Raw genomic sequence first — 18,364 nt, 5'->3', positions numbered from 1 at the left:
CCATGATTCCAATTTTATAAAGGTTAGAAACAGAATTAAATACATTTTTGTATATAAGTAGATGTACAAATTAAAACAAAAGCAAAAACATGATAAACATGTTCCATATATTCTTTTGTGTCAGCTATTTAAAAAAACTTAAATACGGAGACTTCCCTGGTGGCGCAGTGGTTAAGAAATCTACTGGCCAATGCAGGGGACACGGGTTCAATCCCTGGTCCAGAAAGATTCCACATGCCAGGGAGCAACTAAGCCCGTATGCCATAAGTACTGAGCCTGCGCTCTAGAGCCTGCGAGCCACAACTACTGAACCTGCACACCTAGAGCCCGCAGTCCGCAGCAAAAGAAGCCACCGCCATGAGAAGCCCGCGCACCGCAACAAAGAGTAACCCCCGCTCGCCACAACTAGAGAAAGCCCGCCTGCAGCAACAAAGACCCAACGCAGCCAAAAAATTAATTTAAAAAATTAAAAGTTAAATAAGAAAAAAATTGGACCTCACTTTGGAGTTGACCATATCTATCATTCAAATATGAATACTACACTTGTAGGAATTTTGGTTACAAACAACGAATTTTTTAAAAAATATATTAGTTCTAAAAAGAAAAACTTTAAAAAATTACAGTAGGCCTCTGACTTAAAGCTAACCATATTTTACAACTGTATTTCCTATATATAGCAGAGTAGGTCTTCAATAAATATATATTTGCTCAATGAATGATAGGTGATACATAACTGAAGGACTATTAATAAAAACAGCTAACTTTTATCGAGCTAGGAACAGTTTTAAACACTTCACATAAAGTGTTCCATTTAATTTTCATAATAATCTTATGAGGCAAGTCATATATATTATCCCCACTCATGGAAGTACTGGGAAGTTCTATGAGAATATAGAGAAGAGAGTACTTGTCTCAGCCCCAGAGGGTCGAAGATTATTAAAATGCCCTAGTTAGGAGCAAACTGGAGCAATTAAACTTATTTCAATGCAATTTGAGTTTCTGAAGTTACATGCTTCACTTTCCTTTCTTTCACATTTTGATGTAGTCTATCAGCAATAAAATTAAGGCAAATGTATTGTTAGGCTCATGTAAATTTTAAAAACTGTAACTGGTACCCTTTAAAAATCCTGAATTCAAAAGTACGGCACTGGGCTTCCCTGGTGGCGCAATGATTGAGAGTCCGCCTGCCGATGCGGGGGACACAGGTTCGTGCCCCGGTCCGGGAGGATCCCACATGCCGCGGAGCGGCTGGACCTGTGGGCCATGGCTGCTGGGTCTGCGCGTCCGGAGCCTGTGCTCCGCAACGGGAGGGGCCACAGCGGTGAGAGGCCCGCGTACTGCAAAAAAAAAAAAAAGTACAGCACTATTTACGTTGGAGAAAAGAAAGGAAATTACTAGATATCATTTGGTTGTATATAGTTTAGTGAAAGAATTGAAGGCGTGTGAGGTATAATAAACTGGTTCATTTTCACGAACTTAGGAAATTCTTGATAAAATGTGAATGCACAAAATTTTAAGGAAAACTTCTAGAATGAAATGGGGCTTTGTGATGACTAAATATTTTAGAAATGTGCATTACAAATTTCCAGTTTAAAGATGAAAAATGTCATATCACCATGGGAACCCTCTCTCCTTCACTTCTAAAAAGAATTTCAAGTAAACAAGACCAAAAAGTGAGAAACATATATGTTTAAAAGTCCACAATAGGGCTTCCCTGGTGGCGCAGTGGTTGAGAGTCCGCCTGCCGATGCAGGGGACACGGGTTCGTGCCCTGGTCCGGGAAGATCCCACATGCCGCGGAGTGGCTGGGCCCGTGAGCCATGGCCGCTGAGCCTGCGCGTCCAGAGGCTGCGCTCCGCAACGGGAGAGGCCGCAACAGTGAGAGGCCTGTGTAGCGCCAAAAAAAAAAGTCCGCAATAAAAAGTCGTATTATTTAAGACATGGTAGCCTAAAGTATCACATTTAAAAAAATAAGCACTTGCTACTAGTTTGGGTGGGTTACAGGTTCTAATTTGCCCCATCCTACATCTGCTTCAAACAGCTGCTTCAAGCAGTTCATCTCTGCATCTCTGTAAAATGAGGTTAGACTAGATCTTTAAGGTGCCTTCTAATTCTAACATCCTATGGTTTTATAAAGACAGTACTTTTAAGCAAGATAATTTAAAAAATTCCAATCTTCAAACCAGATACAGTAGTTCTGATCCCAAATGTAAAACTTTTAACTGCCAGGCTTAAATTAAAATACAAGCTAAATGTGTCTCCCTTTCCTGGTGGGAAGCTGAGAAAAACCAACTCAGGTGTCTTGGGTTTCCCAGGACTAGGGTTTTCCCACCACTAGAGTATTTCTTAAGAGAGAAAATACCAAGGTTGTGTCAGAGAAGCAATCGAAAGAGGTCATATGAAGAGGGCCAGGGAGAACAAGAAAAGAATAGAGGTAATATGGATAAATATCCAAATAAACTCCCTAACGAAGACTTCATTTTGTAGATATCAAATCTCCTAATATTTGTATCCCTTTTACCTACTTCCTACCCACTTTCTCTAAGTTTTTTTTAGGTGAAAACAAAACACCTCAAATTTAGTTTTTAACTATGCAAAGGGGCGCATAAATATTTCTGAATGAAAATCGGAATTCTGTCTCTATCCCTGGAGATCTTAAAAATCTTTTTTCCAGTAATACAAGAGGCCCTAAGGTACTTGGTCAAGAATACATTGGTCTAGAACTTGTACTAATTTTTATCTAAAAGCATAATTACTTTGATGAAATTTATATAAGATGATACACATGGGACTTCCCTGGTGGCGCAGTGGTTAAGAATCCACCTGCCAATGCAGGAGACACGGGTTCGAGCACTGCTCCGGGAAGATCCCACATGCAGCGGAGCAACTAAGCCCGTGTGCCACAATTACTGAGCCTGTGCTCTAGAGCCCGCAATCCACAACTACCGAGCTCACGTGCCACAACTACTGAAGCCTGCGCGCCTAGAGCCCGTGCTCTGCAACAAGAGAAGCCACTGCAATGAGAAGCCTGCGCACCGCAACGAAGAGTAGCCCCGGCTCGCCACAACTACAGAATGCCTGCACACAGCAACAAACACCCACACAGTCAAAAATAAATAAGCAAATAAATTTATTTTTAAAAATATATATGATACAGTATCTATTACAAGGGAAGTATCTTTCTATATCACCAACTTGATGAGGCATATTCCATTACGAAAGTCCTACATACACAATATATTTCATTTTCAAATTGTGACGTGCTTCTGGTAATAAGTATGTACATTGAAAATAAAATTCTAAATTTGAAAAAAATTTTAAGTATCAGAGAGCAAAGCTTCACTACTTGCATAATAAGGTAATAAATTATCGTTTATTACATAATTTTTTTTCAGCCACTGAGTAGTAAGCCCAGAGTAAGACTATCTCATATTTCATAAGAAAGACTTTCCAGGGACTTCCCTGGTGGTCAATGCAGGGAACACGGGTTTGAGTCCTGGTCCGGGTAGATCCCACATGCCACAGAGCAACTAAGCCCGTGTGCCACAACTACTGAGCCTGCACTCTAGAACCCACGTGCCACAACTACTGAAGTCCACGCGCCTACAGCCCATGCTCCACAGCAAAAGAAGCCACTGCAATAAGAAGCCTGCGTATGGCAACAAAGAGTAGCCCCCACTGACCACAACTAGAGAAAGCCGGTGTGCAGCAACAAAGACCCCAAGCAGCCAAAAATTTAAAAATGAATAAGGACTTTCCAAAGAGAAAAAATAGAAGGAAAAAAAACATTAAAAGAATACTTTCCAGCAAAAACTCAGTCAAGTTTTTAATGATTATAAAAAAAACCCAGAAGATATAAGATTAAGGAGGCAAGTACCAATACTCTTTATCCATTCACTAACTTTACCAAAATGAAATCCTCAAGGAAGCACTTGAGTACTGAAATACACCCGAGGACACCCAGTTATTGGTGTTTTGGGCACCTTATACTTTAAAAAATTGAGGATGCCCAGATGAGGTCAAGAAGAAAGTATTTGTAATTTACTTTAAAATACTTCAGTATTTGCAATGTGGCAAAATGTATTATTTAGGTTAAGCTGTAACCCAGGTGCTAATCAAGAATACACAGTCCCTGAGTGGTCTAGTGATGTTTTAATTAGGAAACATATGACCAGAAGCTGTACCTACAGGCCAATCTGACATCTCTAGTTACGTGGATCAGCTGTATTTAAACAGTCCTCACTTCTGCAAACACAGACTGGATAAGAATTATGAGGCCTGTATCCTTTACTCTTCGATTTGATACTCTAGGTTAAATTTCCATACGATCCTGTATCTAACAGTTAATTTTGGTTGATGTTTGCCCAGGGCTTTCTATAAGAGCGCTCGACCTCTGAAATTTTATAATTTTCTCTGAATTCACTTTTCATGGTAGATGGTGGTTGGATTATCTAGAGGACAGACAGCTGCAACTTGCTTAGATCAATCTGCTTCTTTCATCTGGACACGGGATAAATGTTTGCCATGCAAACAGTGGCGTTTACCATATGCTGACCTCTCTGCAATAGATTACCTTTCTCCCGCTCCATCTACTGTCTGCCCAACATCCTTCAAGACTCAGAAGTAATCATTTCTGTACAGTCTTCCCTCTTCAACCAACCACCACCAGGCTGAGTTAAGAAGTACTCCATTTCTATTTTTACAGCCCTTCGCTCACCACACTATTTATACCACATTTTACATCACTAAAACCACTGTTTCTTCCAGTGGACTGTACGTTCAATGAGAACATGTACCATTTCCTTAATTACAAAATATTGCAAACATATATATCCACATATACACCACCTAGCTTTAGCACTTTGCTGTATTTGCTGCAGATCTTTAAGAAATAAAATATGACTTGGGCTTCCCTGGTGGTGCAGTGGTTAAGAATCCGCCTGCCAATGCAGGGGACACAGGTTCGATCCCTGGTCCAGGAAGATCCCACATGTCGTGGAGCAACTAAGCCCGTGAGTCACAACTACTGAGCCTGCGCTCTAGAGCCCGTGAGCCACAACTACTAAAGCCAGTGAGCCACAACTACTGAAGCCCGCGCTTCTAGAGCCCATGCTCCCACCGAAAAGAAAAAAAGAGAAGCCCGCCCGCAGCAACAAAGACCCAACAACGCAGCCAAAAATTAAAAAAATATAAAAATATGACAGATAATAGTTGAAGCACTTTGTTTACCTCCACCTCCAAGAGGTAACTTACACCCTGTATTTGGTATTTACCATTCCCATGCAGCTCTCCATACTTTTGTTACATGTATCTGTATGCATAAGCACTAGTGTTGTATGTTTCCAACATTTAAATGCTATAACATTGTACATACCTTTACTCAACTTGCTTTTATCACGCATTATTTGATATTTATTCAGGTTGAGTTAATTTTAACTATTTTTTTTTGCATTTACCTGTATTTATTCATTCCTCTACTGATGAGTATTTTGGTTGTTTCAAATTTTTCAGTTGCAAATAATATCACAGTATTTTTGTACATCTCCTTGTGCATGTATGGTTTCTATAAGACATATATCCAGAGGTGGAGCTGGTGGATCTAGGAATATGTCATCTCCAATCTTATTCATAATCTTGCCAAAATACTTTCCACAGCGACTGAACTAGTTTATGTGGCAATATCTGCTCAGAGGTCCAAGATATTCTCTCCTTCTTCCTTTAATAACAGATCCTCCAAATTTTAGACGGGCGCACAGCCAACTAAAAATATATATCATTTCTCAAAATTTTTGTAACTATCTGTGGCCATGTGCCTAAGTTCTGGCCAATGGGATGTAAATAGAAGTTGGGCCACTTCTAGGTGATACCCTTAAAAAGATGAGATGGACCCTCCCCCTTCTTAATTGGTATGTGGACATGATAGCCATAGCTGGAGTAGCTATCATGAAACCAAAGAATGAAGGTGCCTACTAAAGCTGACAGGTAAAAAACTAAAAGAAGCCTGGGTCACAAACACTTTTATCAGCTCTATGCTTGGACTGTTACAAGAGAAAAAGTTCCACTTCACTAAACCATGTTATAGTTGGATTTTTGTTACAACAGTCAGAACGTGTATCCTAACAAAACACGCTCCCATCGGCAGTGTGTAAGAACATACGTTGTTCCGCATCTTTGTCAACATTTTTATCAGACCTTGATTTTTGCCAAATCGATATAGGTTTTTGAAATGGTATTCTACTGCTTTAACTTGCATTTTTATGACTCCTAGCGAAGATGAGTCATATTTTCATATTTATTGGTCATTCTAGTCTTCTCTTTTGTGAAGTGCCAGTTGATACTTTGCCCATTTTTCCACTGGACTATACTTTTCTTGTCAACTAAAAGCTTTAAATATTCTGGATATATATATATATATATATATATATATATATATATATATATATACATATTGCAAAATACTTCTTCCTGACTTAACCTTACTGTTGTGAGCTAACTTCAGTTTTCTCAGCTGTCCAACAAGGAGGTTAACATGGTTTTACAGCATTTTCATTTGAGTGTATGTAGGCTGGGAACGTTAATTCTTAGTTCTGAATATGAAGACACCTTTCAGAAAGCATCCAGGATTTGCAAACATACTTCTAAAATACTACATGATGGATTTTTCTTATAAAAGGCACACAACAATCAAAAAAAAAAAAAGAAAAGGAATTCCAGAGACTGACACTGTCCTCAAAAAATCGTTAGAACTAAAGGATGTAATAAAGTAGGCAAAGTGAAAGAGAGAGAGAGACTGACTCCAGGTAAAACAAAAAACTTTACTGAAAAGGAAATGTAATCACATTACACTTCGTGGCCTTTTGAGTAATATTTACTATCATAAGAAATCTGTCGATTTCTAATTTTAAAATCAATCTGTAAAGAAATTAAAAAATCAATCTATAGACAAAACATGTTGTTTTATAGAAAATGCAAATGTCCGAGCCTTGACACTGCAGAAAGTATAGATGTGCAAAGTAAAAAGTGAAAGGTAGAAAAGGAACAGAAGAGTAAACGATGATATCTTTGTGTTATTAAGTAACGAGTTCAGATACTGTCTTTAATTGATAGAACAAGGAATAAAGATATGTTATAGAGGTAACAAATAGTGGAACAAAAAAGTGATATAATTACATAAAGGATAGTATAGATGGAATAAGCTAAATCATTACTTAAGACAGTGGAAATCAACAAATGTTAATATTTATAAGTCAGTAACAGAAAGATGTCATTTATACATACTGAGAGGAAGCCAAATGAAAATACTATTAAAAGTAGTTCTTCCCTGGTACTGTGACTGTGGGTGGGGCAAGGAACTATTGCCTTTTTTTTGGCCACACCACACAGCTTGCAGGATCTTAGTTCCCCAACCAGGGGTTGAACTCAGGCCCATGGCAGTGAAGACGCCAAGTCCTAACCACTGGATCGCCAGGGAGGTTCCCTATTGTTTTTTATTTGATCCACATTGGATTTTTAAAAGTGATATGCAATACTTTAAACAAAAATTTACTGTTTCAAAAAGGAACAGTATGAACTCTGTACAAATGTCCAGGGACCACGTAAAAGATTACGCGCTCTTAGAAATTATGAATTTCTGGAGTTAAATTCCTTTTTTTTTTTTTTTAGTCTCACCACTACTTGCTTGCTGATTGAGAAACAGATGCCTGGGGTATGCTTGTCAATATCCTGACAGTTATCACAGCTTTTCTGATTTGAGAATTGAGATCACAGAGATGAACCTATTCAATGCAACAAACATTTATGGCCCACTATGTGCCAGGCACTATGAACCAGAGGTAGAATGAACACCAGGGTAATAAATTTAGTCACCTATTTTAACTGTTTCCAAGATATGTCTTCCACCCAAACAATTCACTGGTTGTTCTTAAGTTTTACGTTCATGATCTCAACCCTCTTAGAATACTGCACTGCCACCAAAACCCTTCTAAGGAACTGAAATCCTGAGGCCGAACACTAATGTCTTTATTTATTCCCATCTACAACCTTCAACTCAGTCATAGTGGCCAATTACTGCCACTCTTGTTCCCTGACATCATGCTCCATCAAGCTGACATATCATTTGCTTGTCCATTATCAAACCTTCCTCTCTGGGACTATCTGGGTTTCCTGCTATTGACAGCTGCTAGATAAATTCCCACAAACATCAGCTTCCATCCAAGAAGCCCCACATTGGTGACCCACAGAAGAACTGGTCTGAAGGTGTGTTTGGCTCATAGTGTTTCATTTAAGTTTTAAAACAGAACTACCTTTTTGTCAAATTCAAAAAGATTTCTAACTTTTCTAGGAAAATGAAATCGGACAACCCTGACCAAACGTTACGCATGGCATGAACCTCATTCAGAAGGGTCAGGACTTCACCACTCTCCAATTGGCTCGTTTCACTCATTTCTACTATCTGGTTCTAGGTATTTTATTAATAGTTTGCAATCCCTAGTCCAGCCTACCTCTATTCTAAATTCGAGCTGATCTTGCACCATGTAGGAAAGGGGAACTTTTTATTCTGGTAGACATCCTATAGGAAAAGTTACCTCTCAAAAGTTACATCCTATAGGAAAAGTTACCTCTCAAAAATCCTTCTAATCTTCCTGGAAAAGCACAAACTACACTGTTTCTCAGAACAGTTTTGTCCAAGAAACTCTTACTGTTGGAAAGGGTTATTCATTAGCCAATCAATAAGTACCTTCTAAAATCCTGCTTAAAAAACAAAAAAAATCCTGCTCAAAAGAACAGCATGAGTTAGTCAGATTTAAACTGCGCAATGCTCAAATAAAGGCACATGTCTATTGGAACCGCTAGTCTGCTCTGATGAAACCAACCCACTATTGGCAAGTTAGTTGAATTCAGCAATTATTAAGTGCCTCTCTTTAAGTATTGAGTTGGCCAAAAAGCTCATGTGGCTCTTTCTGTAAGTTACAGAAAAACCCCAAACGAACTTTTTGGCCAACCTAATACCACGCAGCAGCATTCTAGGTTTTAGAAATATAATGAACAAGACACACACCTCCATTCAAGGAGGCTGCACTCCAGTCCAAACAGGCAACATTAACGGTTGAGTACTTGGTGTAATGAAAGCATATATGACGGTCATCGTGAAGGCTCAGGAATTTTCAAGAGGAAATAACCTCTAAACTAAAATTTGCTAAGTGTAAAGATGAGGATGTCAACCAAGACAAGAGGTAATGGGAGGAGACAGGGTGTTCAGCCTAAGAGAATTGAGTTTGAACTGAGTACAAAGGGGAAATGGAAAGAAGTGAAACTGGGAAGATAAGCAGCGGGTCAGATTATGAAAGGTCTTCCAAGCCAAATAAAGGAGTAAAACCTAAGTATCACTCTTCACTCCTACTCTTTACGGCACTTCCAATCATTCAAGTTTTATCCTGAGGGAAAAGAGAAGTCATTAAATGAGGAACAGGAAAAGAAGCTTAAGAAGCACCAAAAGGAATAATCTAGAGAGCACTAAAGAAGGTAGAAGTTGCTGTGTAAAGACATTACAAGACAAGCACAGAAAACAAGCACAGACTGGGAGAATACATTTGCAAAAAAAAATCTGATAAAGGACTTTGTACCCAAAATATAAAAACAAAATTATTAAAACTCAATAAGGAACCAACCCAATTTAAAAATGGGCCAAAGACCTTAACGGAAACCTTACTAAAGAAGATATATGCATATGAAAAGATGCTACATGTTATATGAAGTTAATGCACAGTTAAATAAGATACAACTACACACGTATTAGAATGGCCAGTGTCTAGAACACTGACACCACCAAATGCTAGCAAGGATGCAGACCAAGAGAAGCCTGCATACATTGCTGGTGGGTATGCAAAAGGGCACACTTCGACAGAGTTTGGCAGTTTCTTATAAAACTAAACAATTTTTACTATACAATTCAGCAATTACATTTCTTCACATTTATTCCAAAGGATTTGAAACCTTATGTCAACACAAAAACCTACACATTGATGTTTACAGCAGCTTTACTCATAACTGTCAAAACCTGGAAGCAACCAAGACGTCCTTCAGTAGGTAAATGGATAAACTGGTACATCCAATTGAATATTATTCAACACTAAAAAGAAATGAGCTAACAAACCATAAAGGCATGGAAGACCCTTAAACACATATTACTGACAGCTTATCTGAGGCTATATACCGTATGATTCCAATTGTATGACATTCTGAAAAAGGTAAAACTATGAAAACAAAAAAAGATGTGATTGCTAGGGGTGGGAGTTGGGGAGATGAATAGGCAGAGCACAGAGAATGTTTAGGGCAGTGAAAACGTTCTGTATATTACAATGATGGATATGTCATTATACTTTTATTCAAGCCCATACAAAGCACATCTAGTGAACCCTATGGTAAACTACAGATCTATAGACTTTGGGTAATTATGATGTATCAGTGTACATTTATCCATAGTATTTTTAAAAAACAAAGTACCATTCTGGTAAATGATGTTGATAATGAGAGAGGCTATGTGTGGGGGCAGAAAATATATGAGAAATCCTGAACCTTCCTCTCAATTTTGTTGTAAACCTAGAACTGCTCTAAAATATAAAGAAAAAAAAAAGGCAGTTGGTGGAATTCCAGAGCACAGTAAAAGGGGTTACCATGAAGAACTGGATACTGACTCCAAAGCAATAAAGGGTGTAAATACAGGTTATTTTATTTTATATAGTATCTAAAAGTTAAAGGCTTTGACTTTTTATTACCTTCATGAATTAGGAAGCAAAGCCATGAGACATGTATGCCGTGTGTGCTGGCATGGGAAGGAAGCAGACAAGGATTTGAAGACGCATGGAAAAAATAAGCAGAAAAGGTGACTATACCCTTACACAGAATTGCTTTGCAGCACCATGGGCTCAGCAAAGGTTGAAATGGTTATATGTTATCCATCTACAGTGTATGATTATACCCTATTAGACAACTTGCAAAGTTGTGTGATTGCTTCACTAGTGTCACTACAACCCATATTCTTCAAAATATATTAATCATTCACTCAAAAAATAAAAAAAAAACATTAAGCACCTATCACATTAAGTAGTGTGCCAAAGACTTCAATAAAAAGAAACTTTCAGGAGTCAGTAAATTAAAGCAGAGAGATAAAAGTCATGAGGTCAAAAAGAACAAATGAGCTTATAAATAACGGTTCTGTTTCAGGTAATGAGCAGCTCACTGATCCTTTCAAACTCCAGGTACAAATAAGCTGGATGAACAGCACACTCACTCTGCCAACTATTAGAAACTGACTGTGGAAAACCAGTTTGGGGGAAGGTTTTGTGTGTGGGGGGCGGGGTACACGGGCCTCTCACTGCTGTGGCCTCTCCTGTTGCAGAGCACAGGCTCCGGACGCGCAGGCTCAGCGGCCATGGCTCACGGGTCCAGCCCTCTGTAGCATATGGGATCTTCCCAGGCCGTGGCATGAACCCGTGTCCCCTACATCGGCAGGCGGACTCTCAACCACTGCGCCACCACGGAAGCCCTGGGGAAGGTTTTATAAAGAGTTCAGTTATGTAAAATAGGATTTACCTGGGCCTAACAGAAAGGTTTTTGAAGCAGGGGAGCAGTCTTACTACTGAGAGAAAGTGACAGAAAAAATTGAGGGATTACAAGACAGTGACCAAGTAAAGTGTGGGATACAGAGGGTTGCCAAAACGTTTTAAGCTAGCCCTTGTGAACAGGAGGAATTCTAGTTTTAACTTGACTGAGTCAATAGCAGTCAGGCCCAATTACTGTTCCTGAATCCTACTACTCCACATCACCAGGACAACAGTGGCACTGAGGAAATGGTGACAGTGTCTGGTGATCTGGTGGTAGACTGTGGATGCTTCTGAAGAGATGTGGAGACCAAAACGAAACTCTCATCAGTGAAGATCAAAGGCACTCCAATTTCTAGAGGAAATGTATATCCCTAATGTGGTATTCAAGGACCTTTACAAGCACACCTTAAATTTTCTTCTCATTCTTTGCAACTTTCACTCACATACCTCTTTATATTGTTGGGTTTTCCAGTCATTCTCTTAACACTTTTTCATATTTGTCCAAATCCTAACAACTCTTCAAGACCTAGTTCAAATGCCTCTTTTTCCCGACACAAGGCAGGTGGAATTACCGTCCTCCAAACTTCCTCAGAGGGCATTTTCACTTTCCTGTGTTAGCATTTATCCTTAAATCTAAAAAGACTGAAGCTTTCTCAATGCCTTACCAGATCTTCAATAAACATTTCCTAAATGAACGGTCAGGTGTGGGCTAAACCATGTTTAAAAGTTTAACTTTCAAATCTGTTTTACTTTTTTTGTGCTTAGGTTTGGCATCATCTAACTTCTTCTCCAATGATCATCTAAGCCATATTAATTCATAACATCAGTTATTCTTGAGTTCTGTTTAGAGCAGGTTCTTGGCCTTCTAACTAGTCCCTATACTGCCCACCAATCCCCCCACCCTCAAACAACTTAGAATGACCTTTCAAAAATCATTTATACTACTCACCAGCTCAAAGTCCTCAATGACTTCCATTAGAATAAAATTCAAACCATGACCTGTGATTTGGCCTACCTTTCCAAGCTGCACAAAGGCCATCCCAATCCACCACTCATATACTTCATTTTTTGTTCCTCCAAGATGCTATGCTTTTCCATCTCAGTTTCTGCACATACTTCTGCCTGTAATACTGTTACCCAACAAGACTTTTTGCAATGGCTGGCTTCTTAAATCCTCAACTCCAAGGTCCCTTTTGAGATGCATTCCCTGTCTATCTGTACACAGGAGAGTATCCAAACATGTCATAGGCATTCATATTTACTAAATGAAATTTTTAGGTTTTCAATAACTGCCTACCCGTCCCTACCCCTGCCATTTCCACTGATCCGTCAGGCAAGGCTAAGTTGTTTCACACAGTAACTTTTTCTCACAAGTCTAGGAAAATTACCATCATTTTAGAGAAGTTAACTTGTTCAAGGTCATAAAACTACTAAATGATGGAGCAGGATCTGATTGCAAGGTCTAATTTTATGCCTATAGTCTAAACCACTATGCTACTCCTGGCTCCATCTGCTTGTTCAATCTTAATACCTAATCACAATTACCCCATACCCACAGTCTAATTCTCCTCATTTACCCTTTACTTTCTCCCAATACACATTCCATATTTAATAAAAATAACTTTGTATTCTATTTCCCAAGGCATACCAAAAACTGTTCAGGACAGCTGATGTGTATCATTACAATTCATTCTCAATAGAATTTGTTCTGGATACAACTTAATAAAACGGGCTCAGACAAGTATCATAAATAATGAAAAAAATTTTTACTCATCTTTGTTAAGAACAAGCACTCAAATGTTTATTAATGGTCGATCATTACCTTGGAACAAAAAGAGGCCTGCTTTTAATAATGCAAAAGCAAAAATCCTTCAACCTTTAAAAGAAAACACAAACTGAAAATTGCTTCCAATATGAAAATAAAGCACCATTTCTCAAATGGTAGTTTTGGCTTTCTTAAAGCCTAGCAAGCACTCCCAGATGACTTCAAGAGAAAGAAAATAAACACTTCAATGCCTTTTGTGAGCTCTAATAATTACATGGCTGCATACACTAAAGAACACCTAGGAGCATCTCTTCCATCCAAACCCTACCAGTAGGCTAAAATTTAATATAGTTAACTACTATAAACGTGGTCATCCATTTTTCTTATGCACTAGCTTCCAGGTGCTATGTCAAAGTGACAAAATGCACTACTGGGCTTCCCTGGTGGCACAGCGGTTGAGAGTTCGCCTGCCGATGCAGGGGACACAGTTCGTGCCCCGGTCCGGGAAGATCCCACATGCCGCGGAGTGGCTGGGCCCGTGAGCCACGGCCGCTGAGCCTGTGCTCCGCAGCAGGAGAGGCCACAACAGTGAGAGGCCCGTGTAACGCAAAAAAACCCAAAATGCACTACTACTTGTGTTAAGAAAAAATTTTAAACACACCCTGCCCAAAAAAATTCCAAGTATTAATTGCTAGTATTTTCCCTTTTTTTGAGGGGGAAGGGGTGCAGTGGGCCCAAGCTGCGGGCTTGCAGGATCTTAGTTTCCTGCCCAGGGATGGAATCCAGGAATTTGGCATTGACAGCGCCGAGTCCTAACTGGACTGCCAGGGAATTCCCCCATGATTTTTTTTTGGGGGGGGGGCAGCTAGAGTTTTAAAGTTGGTAATAATTTAAAGCAAGGATTTAATTACAACCTTTAAATCAGAGAGTTCACTTACTTACACTAAAGGTTATGCCACTATTCAATGTCTTTTTGTTTAGCTAGACCATTTAATCATACACATGGACTAGCATTTATCCTCCCTTGTTTGTTTTGTTCAGGTCCTCCTTACCATCGTATCATACCCCTTGTATGACTTGCTCTTCAGTTCCCTCCAATGCTGGAGTGAAACCTGGAGACTGAATGGAGGGAAGCCACCCACCCCCAACACCCCAACCCGGGTCCCAACCCTTTAAGATCTTGTACCACTTCACAAAATAATGCTATACCAGTTTAGAAAACTGTAGACATACCGCTCAGATATAAATCACCTTCCCTGCTGTAGTAATTCAATGTTTTCACTTTAACCTCTATTTATTCTTCTTCTTAATAGTAATGCAGTTCCAGGGAGGAGAGATTCCAAAATCTCACCACCTTTTTCTCTTATTTAAAAACCACTCCTTCCATGAAAATCCAGCATTGGCTTAATATTATTATACGATGATTCCTACAATACTCCAGGAAGAGCACAAAGATTTCTTTCCCATTTTTGATCAGTTGTCTATTGTCAGCTTTAACTGGAGCTGAAAAACAGAAGGCCTACATAAACTGAAAGTCATCACTGAGTTTTAAGATAGGGAGGTTTAAATAATTCTTCTTGAAGATATTTTCTTTACCCGCCACTTATTTCTACCCTGAAAAAACCCTGAAATATGAAATTAGTAAAACACCATACAAAATAAAAAGAAAACAATGCAGACAAAGGAGTAAGGTACATTTCAATTTAATCAGTGTGCACACAAATTTGTAAAAATTCTAGACACATTAAGTCGCAAAGAAGATTTAAGAATTCCTGTTCACATCTAAATATTAGCTTAAACTGTGGAAATTTGGCTACTTATTCTCATCACTATTACATGCATTTAGTTACATACTTACCAAATTTTCAGTGTCTGCTTATCCTTGCTAGGAAAGGACAGAGTTCCTTAGAAATTTACTTCACTTTAAATCTTAAAGACATAAATTGAGGGTCCACACTTTGTGTAGTGCTTATCTAGAAGAATACATTACCATTATCACATATTCAAATTTTCAGATTTATTTTAGAAGACTATCACTGTTCATACTAAAAAGCATGAGCTGACTTTTTATTATTGGCTTACAAAGTTCACAGCAGGAAATACAATGTGAAAACATCCTTAGATAAACTGATGTTAGGTAGGATGTGGCTAAAAGCTAGAGAAAAAAATCCATGTGTTACAATGACGGAGGGATTTAACAGGGGATCAAGTAATTACAAATATGCTCAGGCTAATTTTCACGGGTATACACAATCCCAGAAGTCCAACCCAAGTTTTTCATGCAAGGTTAGAATGATTTAAGAATACATTTGAAATTCTCAAGCCTCACTCAGAGACTCCTGTAAGCAATTAGTCTGCATGACCATTTTGGGCAAGCTTTCCTTCAACTCTATTCCCAGCTTAACTACTCAAGAATCACTGGACAAAAATTCTGGTCTTTAAATTTTAAACCTACGCAACATGGCAACCAAAAGCATTGAGGAAAAAAAACACTTTTGCTTGTCAACTAAAAAAATTTTTAAGTTAAAATAAAAAAATTTTTAACACTAGTTTTGAGTAAAAACATCTTTCCTATCTCACCAAAAAGAAATCATTTACACGTTAAAGTTTTTGTAGTTATATAGTCTATTAAGTGAAGGTCAGGAAAAAAGTGAGCCCCAATTATTAGAGAAACATCAGGAGGTAAAATAATCACCTTCTTAACATTCTCAATTCAGGTAATAAGAGTGTAGAAACTCATACACTTTGATCAAAGTGTCCAACTTAAGTTAAATTTAAATGGAAAAATAGTGATACATAAAAGTATAAAATAGTACTCACCAGAAAAGCAGCTTTAAAGAGATGGTTTTAAGGAAAACCATTTCCACTGTATCTACGCCATTTCTTATACAGATTAAACTGTGAAAGGCAATGAAACTTAAGCCCTTAGGCAATTTTATATGTTAAAAAAACAAGTGGATATCTTATAAAATATATTTTATAAGTTGATAAATCAAGGTCTTTATCACCATCCCAGTTTAACAGGAGTAAAAAAATCAGTAGTTGTACGGACAGACTCACATTATACAATATTACACTTAAGGTGAAGAGGAAGCCATACAGAATAGCAGAATGGTTCAGGTAGGCTTGTATAAACTAAATTGTATACTTTCTTCTTCTCTCCTCAGTATTTAAAATTTTTATCAACATAAGAGCACAATATTTAAAGGTTAAAGGAAATCTCTGAAGGATGGTTCAAGACAACAATGAACGCTGGTAGAACCAATGAAACTAATAAAAACTTTAACATAACTTTCATAACCTGTTATGTCCTCACTGCTCCTCAAAAGGAATATACAAAGAATGTGTCTAGATTTCTTGATGGGTAGTCAGCTTTCATCTGAATATTAAAAAGGTTCTTCTTAGTTCAAATTAAAATGAACCCACAGTGGTGGTGCACCAACAGGTTATAGTTTACAAAAAGGATGAACAAAATTAGTACTTACAACAAGAGTTACTAAAAATATCTAAGAACAAAAAAGCAACATAAAAATATATTCTGGCATACGACTGCACACCATTTATCACTACTAGAGGTGAGGAAACTTGACTTTTTATCTGTTGATTCATACTGTAAAAAGTTAAAAGGTAAGTATGAGTACCAAGGAGCGGCTTAAGTAGGAGACCCTGGACCCAAACCCCTGTACTCCATATACCAACATGAGCATATAGCCAATTAAAACTTTCAGTCTTCCTTCTATGTACAACATATCTATTTAGGTTTAACCGTAACCCGATAATAAAGGAGCAGTATTACACCTTTATTACAACTCAGGTGAGCAAACCTAGAGCTACTTTGGCCCAAGTACTGAGTGTTTAGAAGTGTCCAGTGTCATACTCACATTTAAGTAACTGCACAGCTTTCTTCCTGGTGTGGGTTATATGGGTATGTTTGAAAAAAATAGGAACATCAGGTACTTACAGATTAAACTAACCTGTACTGGCAGGGCTGTGGGATTTTTCTTCTCTACCAGTAAGTAGCAAATGCTGAAATTCTGCTGCTAGTTAACAAAAACACAAATTGTATTAAACTGAGGAGTTCAATTCATAGTTTAAAAAGTCAATGTGCATAAAATTTCCTCAGAGCCTGACATTATTACATTAAAAAAAATTTCCCTGTCTTACAAAAAGTACCTTATATTGGCTATTAAATTTAGAGTGACCTTATGAGAATGAGTTAGTAATACTGTATATCTCTTGGACACCTCTCAATTTTAATAAATTATATATTCCAGTATGTGTACTATAAAGATATGGGTTACTCTAAAAGGAGAGGGGGTACATATATCTAGGAATAAAAATCTCTGCGTGATAATTTCTAATTTAAGTACATGTAGACACATCCCACAGAAACAAGCAATTTTTAATATTTTAAATTCAACTTCTAAAATACTTGACTTCATTTCTGTATATTAAAGATTTTCCATTTTAAACACATGGGCTGAAAAGCACACTCTATTGCTTCTCCTAGAAGTACACTAACAAGCTAATAGCTAAAAGGCAGGCTATGCTCAGTAACTAAATCTCCCATATTTTTCTAACTCAAATTTACAGAAACTTTAATAACGCTTCCCTTGGTCCACTTGGGTAGTTAAGCAGACTTGTTTTATTAGTAGAAACTGGAAAATGACGTGGTAAGCCTTGTTTATTTTCATCTGATTGCCAAATTATTTATAAATAAAAATATTAAGAATGAGCTACATTATAATAAATGATTTGATGAAATCTTGCATAACAAATGTAAACCAAGGCCAAAATACTATTACCTTTCATTACATTTAAGGTTCTTAAAAGTCTAACGATACTGTACAATGGCCTCTCACCCAAATAATCCCTACTGGTTTGTGTGTAGTAAGCTGGGCAAACAACATTCTTCATTTTTATCCAAGTTGGGCATCAATGAACTTCACTGCCAGTTCCTCACATTTAAACAAAAACAAAGGCATATGATTCTTAA

At 37.9% G+C, this 18,364-nt stretch overlaps 1 protein-coding gene across 22 annotated transcripts in view; it reads right to left on the bottom strand.

The window, feature by feature from the left end:
• The window catches only part of ZNF207 (zinc finger protein 207), a 53,744-nt gene that overhangs the window by 14,700 nt on the left and 20,680 nt on the right, over positions 1-18,364 (bottom strand). For 8 of the 22 annotated variants that reach the window (XR_016388936.1, XR_016388937.1, XR_016388919.1 and 5 more), the window contains one exon: positions 1-18,364. This exon is cut by the window's left edge and continues 14,700 nt beyond it. The gene's annotated coding sequence lies outside the window, so the exon portion shown is untranslated. The other 14 variants (XR_016388927.1, XR_016388928.1, XR_016388923.1 and 11 more) reach the window with 11 other exon arrangements.

The sequence above is a fragment of the Delphinapterus leucas genome, chromosome 19 (genome assembly GCF_059928025.1).
Source record: "Delphinapterus leucas isolate spDelLeu-1000000601 "Yukka" chromosome 19, BTC_Dleu_Yukka2, whole genome shotgun sequence".
Taxonomy (NCBI): domain Eukaryota; kingdom Metazoa; phylum Chordata; class Mammalia; order Artiodactyla; family Monodontidae; genus Delphinapterus; species Delphinapterus leucas.
The sequence above is the reverse complement of the archived record's forward strand: the minus strand, read 5'-3'. Positions and strand labels throughout refer to the sequence as shown.